This window comes from Rhododendron vialii, chromosome 11a (genome assembly GCF_030253575.1).
Source record: "Rhododendron vialii isolate Sample 1 chromosome 11a, ASM3025357v1".
Lineage (NCBI taxonomy): Eukaryota > Viridiplantae > Streptophyta > Magnoliopsida > Ericales > Ericaceae > Rhododendron > Rhododendron vialii.
The window spans coordinates 15,187,965-15,194,796 of record NC_080567.1 but is presented as its reverse complement, the minus strand read 5'-3'; the positions used below and the strand labels follow the sequence as shown (position 1 = coordinate 15,194,796).

The following is a 6,832-nucleotide window of genomic DNA, read 5'->3' as shown; positions in this document are numbered from 1 at the left end:
TCATTAGATTTCCTATTTATAGGTATTACAAATATGACTATTCAAGACTCCTAATAAAACCTACAAAATTCTCAACTAGACCTTTCAAATACCTAAACCACTATTAAAACAAAAACACAACTTACTAGAAACACATATTCTTAGACCATAAATTAAAAGACATTGACTAGAAAGTAAAAGACACTTTGAACTAATTAAGATAACCCTTCGTTTTCCAGATTAGAATTATTATGCTCCTGCATCAAGAATCGTCTTACAGCCGAGGGAGCAGAATTTGAAACGATTAGGAATACTCCGCTAACAAATGTCACAGGTATATGTATACCCCTTTTTGGGCCCTTTTTGTGGAAGCATTTGTTCTCAAAGACAATCAGAGCTCTGTTGATAATATACAGTTGGATATCGCGAATGTATATGTATTGTTGTATTTACTACTTCATGGTAAGATGATCGTCTTATCTAGGTATAAAAAAGCATTTCAAAGTAAAAAGGTTATCGTGGAAGGAAAATTTTCTAAATTACAAAATATCGAGGCGCGCAGAATGGTTCTTAACCTGAGCTAAGCAGTGATCCTTGTGGTGAATCAAACAACAAGGGCAAAGAGGATTCCCAGTGCAATCTAAGCAGTAGAAGTTGCGCTCATTTTCTTCACAGCTTTCATGAATTTTACATGTGCTAAAGAAGCTAGCCTGCAGCAGTGGTTTCAACCATGGTGGATAGGCAGCCTCATTTTCTTCCATTGCTAGTGTTAGCCGTGGGTATTTAGTTAAGGTGATAATAGGAAGCGACCAAGAGAATGGTTTTGGAAAATAGCTAAATCCCGTGGTTTATAAGTGAAGATCTCAGTTGGAGATTCAGATGGTATGTCAGTGAAAGGCATGGTGGTCTTTTTATAATGTATTTAGCCATATGTAGTATCATGCTTAGCTATGTGTAGGTGTGGTTTTGGAACTCTTTTGGGAGCTGTTTCGAAAGACCAAAACAGCTCATTAACATTTAACATATGCCATCTACAGATAATTTAATTACAAAGCAAGCTATATACTGGTAATCGATAACCAATTAATACAGAGAAATAAAATGGAAAATTTAAATAATCATCCTCTTTATTTATGCCATGTTAGAATTCATCCCGCCCACTTTGCATGCTTATGTTTTCATCCTTTCAATATGTGAATTACCTTTATTACCCTTTTACTATGATATCTATATATCTATATATATATACATTTATTGTTTCTTAAATTAAGGGGATTGGGATGAATATTAATCTCTGCAATTAAATGAGATATTATAGAAGGATTTCAAGATTTCAAATTTTCAAATGTTCAAATTATTTTAAACGATGTCTAAGCCGATATCATGGTAAATAAATCATTTGCATTTACAATGTGAAATATTTAGAACATAGACAAACAATTAACTAACCATGAAATGATAGGAACATAAACAAACATATTTCATGGTAAATAAAGTAAATAATGTACCATGAATTAATAGAATAAAACTAAACAAAACCAAAATCGAAAAATCCAGATTGTGGCCTTCTGGCATTAACTCCGACCGCGGCCACCATAGCGACCGTGCTGTTCTTCTTCCACAGACTTCATGGTAAAAGGTCTAAATAATTAACCATGAAATGATTGGAATATAGACTAACATATTTCATGGTAAATGAAGTAAATAATTTACCATCAAAATAGGTATTACCATGGTTAAATTACCATCATGATTTTGAGATCCAGGCCTAACTCTCATTGACCACCGGCAACTCAGTCCAGCCCTTGCCAATTGAAAACAAATCAAAATAAAAAACGTAATTACATAAATAAACCTTGAACCAATTTTATCCTATTACTTGAAATCCCCAATCAACCAATTTTCGATCATCATCTCCTACAACAACCTCAACAACAGAATCATTCAAAATTTCATCATGTCCACCTCCCAATATCCATTCATAATATCTTTGCATCTTCTAGGATCTGAACTTCATCAGGCCCGTAATGGTATTAGAGCTCGAAACAGCAAAAGCCTACATCATCGAACGGTAGGCAACAACGTTGATTGGATGATTGGTGATGCAATGAATAATTGAAACACCAATTTAAATCGTAAAAAAAATAAAAACAAGTTTGGGGCACTTACGAACTCGGGCTATTCCAAAATCATTCTTTCTCTGAGATGATGACTACTGTTTTCAGGCAATGTCGACTACGGAAAACGGCGATGAAGAGGATAGAGACTAATGACAGAGGATGGAGGGCGGATTATAGAGGAGGTATGGAGATGTTTCACTGTTTACGGTTTTACTCAAAAACATTAACATGCAAAAGGGGGTTTCCATTTTTTTTTTTTTTGGAATTGTGATCAGTTACATTAGCGAGATATATGGAATTGGTTGGTGGAATCTACGGGGACCGAATGACGGTTTTGACTTTGGGACTGATTTCCTTACATTTCAATCCCATAAATCTGTGCTATATATATAGCAGTCAGGGTCGTATATATATGCCCAATGTATTATATAAGAGCACTATTGGGATTATCAAAAAGAGAGGATGGAAACATAAGTGTTTAAATTGACCGGGATGGAAACTTAAGTCGGGTATGGGCTGAGGATGAATTTTTAAGTACCTCGATCAAAATAACCGCCGGTTGTTTTATCTTGAATATTTTTTAAACACATCTTGCAAATTTCAAAAGCCAAAGCTACAGCGATTTTTTAGGCACCAAGCTTGTGTGCAGTTCACAGTTGGATTGCAATGATGCGGCTCGAATGTTTGCAACTGTTGGACAATATTTTTAACGTTTGAGCTTTATTTGGCTCTGATTTTAAAACTATTCTGTATACCGATGCTCTGGACTATCAATGAAGGAAGCATGGTAATGTGCACATAAATTAAATTGGGTCTCTAGGCCTGCCCTCTCTGAAGCCATTTGAACCATTGAATGCAAAGATCACCGACCGTAATGGAACTACATGGACTATATGCAGTTAGACCATGATATATCCGGTTCCAACTTAAAAAATTGTAGCAGTGCAGCCATAAATGGTTGAGATTTGCTATACCATCATTGGAATGTACTCATATCTAATGATTTTTAATAGACAATAGGGAGTTAGAGTAGATATATCTTTTGTATTTACACACTTGTAAAAGACTCCACAAGTATGTGTGGGAAGTGAGAAGATTTGGAGGACAATAGTAGGTTTCACCATATCTTGTCATTTTGATGTTATAAATTTATATTACCTCAATTCCAAAATGCTAAACTAGTCCGTAAAACTATTGCCAATTGGTCTGCAGTAGTATTCCTTCCTCATTTTGAATAATGCTAACCTAAGCACACGAACGTATACTGTTAATTGCATCACTACTTTGCGGATTTAATTTTTCCTTATAAGCAAACTCTTTTAAATTCAGGAACTAGGCCCATCACTCCAAGAGCTAGCATACATTGAAGGTCTCAACCAATTTACTGTCAAAACCCAATAACGAGCTTGGTATATCTGGTATGCCGGTGGCCGTCTACAAGGCTGGGTTGGGAATCTTTTGTGGCCGCTTATGCACTGAAGGAACATGATACTCTTGTTTTTAGTGTGGATAGTTATCTAAACTTGGTAGCAATGGTATTCGATCAAGACGGGTGTGAGTGCACATTTTATTGGTATACTGAAATTGAAATTGATGCAATGTCTCTCAACCAAGGAGTGCACCAACCTAACACATCATTTGTGGGGACACAACATCCCTCGATTTCTCTTATTGGTACCACAAAACTGAATCTAGCAGATCACAATGTGTTTGAATGACTCTAAACACCCTGTTACATTATCAAGCTATTTGTAAGAATACGAATCTGCAATCTAAGTCATAAATTTGTGTATTATGCTAATGCTGCGAGCATGCAGAGACTTTATCTTTATCAACTGTAACATAGCTATTCATGGGCGTGGCACAATTTGCGACCCTTGCAAGGGTTTTATCTTTCTCAACTATAACTTAGCCATCCATATATGCTACATTTTCCCACTTTCTCCTCAGTTTCCTTTGGTTTGTCTTGACATCAACTACAATAATGCTGATATATTAATAACCAACAATCCACATCCTACTTTCATTCTTTGTTTGCTAGCTTTCATAATAGCATTTGTTAAATTCCCTTTTAAAGGCCTTGTAAAAGAGATACACTATGTTATTTTTGCAAATCCGGGGATTTGATTACAGCAAGGGATGGTCGAAACTTGAGAGGTAGTGTGACTTCAGTTTACCATTGTAATGTATGTTGAGTTGTTAAGATGAGCATCAAGTCATACCACATCATACCAACTCGGTATAACTGAATTGTAAGTTTAAAGTGTAATATAAGGATACCACCTTGCTCATGGGAGCTATATTGATCAGCGGATCTATGATGTTGCTAGTTTGCGTTTGTTATAGATTTAGCAAATTTCAAATTTCCTGGAGTTGGTTTGGGAATTTCCTGAATTTGTAGGGACAAAGGCGAACGCAGACTTTTGCATACATTTAACCTCATAGGCAGAATTACTTGGGCCTATTTCCATTGCCACCATCTTCACGCATAGGGTTATGCTTTCAGTGAGGCAAGATGTTGTGGGCAGCGTGCCCTTCGGAATTTCCGAATTTCGAAACGTAAAGGTCCAGATCGAGGGAGCGCGAGCGGGGAAGCAAGCGCTCGCAAAATACAGAGTCACCACTCGGGTTTGAAGGTCCGACACCCAAGGAACCGTATTTTGAAACACTTTCCGCGCTGATTGATTTGAAAAAGTTAAGGAACCAATCCGTCATAACCATATCTGGGTTCGGGAGCCAAGTTACGAGAGGGGAAGGGTTTTATGGCACCCCTCTCGCCCAATCCGGAGATCGGTCTCTACTTAGGCATTTACGAAAATGTTTGTTTGCGATTCTGTTTGATTAATCTATTTTTTAGCCAATTAGGGCGGGGGAACAGTTAATCGGGGATTAAAACTGTAACAGTTCGCAGGATGTGATAGATATGGCATGGATGGGCGAGATAAGAAATAATAAATGGAATAAAGTTCAAAATATCGATCAAACATCAAAACAGTGCTGTGTATGATTTTGGCACGAACAAACAGCCAGCTTGCATGCGTGAATTCATCTGCATGTAAGCAAAACCGTCGCGCAACACAACCATACACTCGCGCGAGTGTTGATGCCTCACCAATGGTTTGAATTTTACCCCCTTCTGGGCTCTGGAAGGACCAGTGCTCACCCAGGTGCAAACCAAGCAGTTTATAAATACTTGAAAGTGAATAATATTACAACAGGCAGATGGAAATATTATGGAAACGCGACCCCTAAACCGTGGGGGTGTCTAAACAGAGGCCAAGACCAAGCTGCTCATGCAAGGGCAGTCCCTGGAAAACACAGAACCGTCGCGCGAGGGAGTGATACACGCGCGCGATTGTTCAGACTGGACTTCCAGGAATTGCTTTGCATGCTTAAGGCTCTGAGACATATTCAAGAGCGTCCCAAGAGCATTCCGAACCAAGAAAAGTTATAAACTAAGCTAAACTGTGATTTTTAGCATGCAAAGCAGTGTGCTAATACTTTTAAAAGACTTGAAAGTAACTATGAACACGACAAGAAACTTAAAGACCAGCATCCTTTCCCCACGTGGTCCAATCTCATGCAGACAGAACTGTCGCGCGAGTGTGTGGGACCATCGCGCGAGGGAGTGCTTGGTGACGGCTCTTGAAACCTTGCTAGCTTTAAGGCCAGAACTGGTATTGATTACCAGCCTTGACCCTGCCAGCCCCCCTCAGGGGTTCGAACAGTGAGCAGAAAGGTATTATACCTTTGCTTGAGTGTCTTGGAGATGACTTGAATGAGGTGGTGAGGTTTGGTTAGTGATTATGTGGGAGGGAGTATAATATGGGGTGCTTGTGTTCAAGTTTTCCTTCTTCTTTCTTGAGGAAAAAATTGGTAACCCTTTGAAATGAAGCATTGGGGGGGGGGGGGTGCTTATAGAAGGAGGGGTTGGTTGGTGGCTAGACAAGGCCATACAACCAGCCAACAAGGCTGGTCACAATTGCTTGGTGGAGAAGTGGGGTGGCAAAGGTGATGGGAGAATGGGGTTGAGGTGGTGCAAGGGGAGCCCCCCCAGAACGCTGTTCAGTCGACGAAACGGGGTCACATAGGCCTGTAGCCCCCTGATCACCACGCAATTCGGGTGAAAATGACAGGTGTTGACCATCGCGCGAGATAGTAAGACCATCGCGCGAGGGTCAAGCTAACCCCGCGAGGGTCAATAGTCAAAACTTTGACTTGACTACCACCTGGCAAGCAAATCATCGTGCGAGGGTTTCAGTTCATCGCGCGACCGTCAAACCTAAGGTCCAAGTTTGGATTCAAGGGTTTTCAGGGCTAAGGATGGGTTCCACACACGCCAAACTCAAGCCGTTCCAAGTTCTTCGAGGCTGTTTTCGACCTGATTCATCATCAGGGAAACAAGAAACCGAAATACAAAGTAAAACGATCGGGAAATCAGATTGGGGTGTCTACAGATGTGTAAAATAGACTACAAATAGAAGGTTGTTCGGCTTATTAAATGGCTTATTTTTTTGGTCCTTTTCATTTCTTTCCCCATTTGGTAGTTTTTCATCAACTTTTGGTGGATTATTAATTCTTCATGACGAGAGGAATCTAAAAAGTTAAAAATTTTATTTTTGTTAGTAAAAATCAAAATAAGCCAATAAGCCATTTTTATCTGTCTTTATTCAAAATAATTTGGGTTTTGATCATAATTTGGTACTTTTTATACTTCTCTAGTCATGACAAAG

At 39.0% G+C, this 6,832-nt stretch overlaps 1 pseudogene; it reads left to right on the top strand.

The window, feature by feature from the left end:
• The first annotated feature begins 2,870 nt into the window (after nucleotides 1-2,870).
• On the top strand, nucleotides 2,871-2,987 carry LOC131309088 (small nucleolar RNA snoR100; annotated as a pseudogene).
• The last annotated feature ends 3,845 nt before the right edge of the window (nucleotides 2,988-6,832 follow it).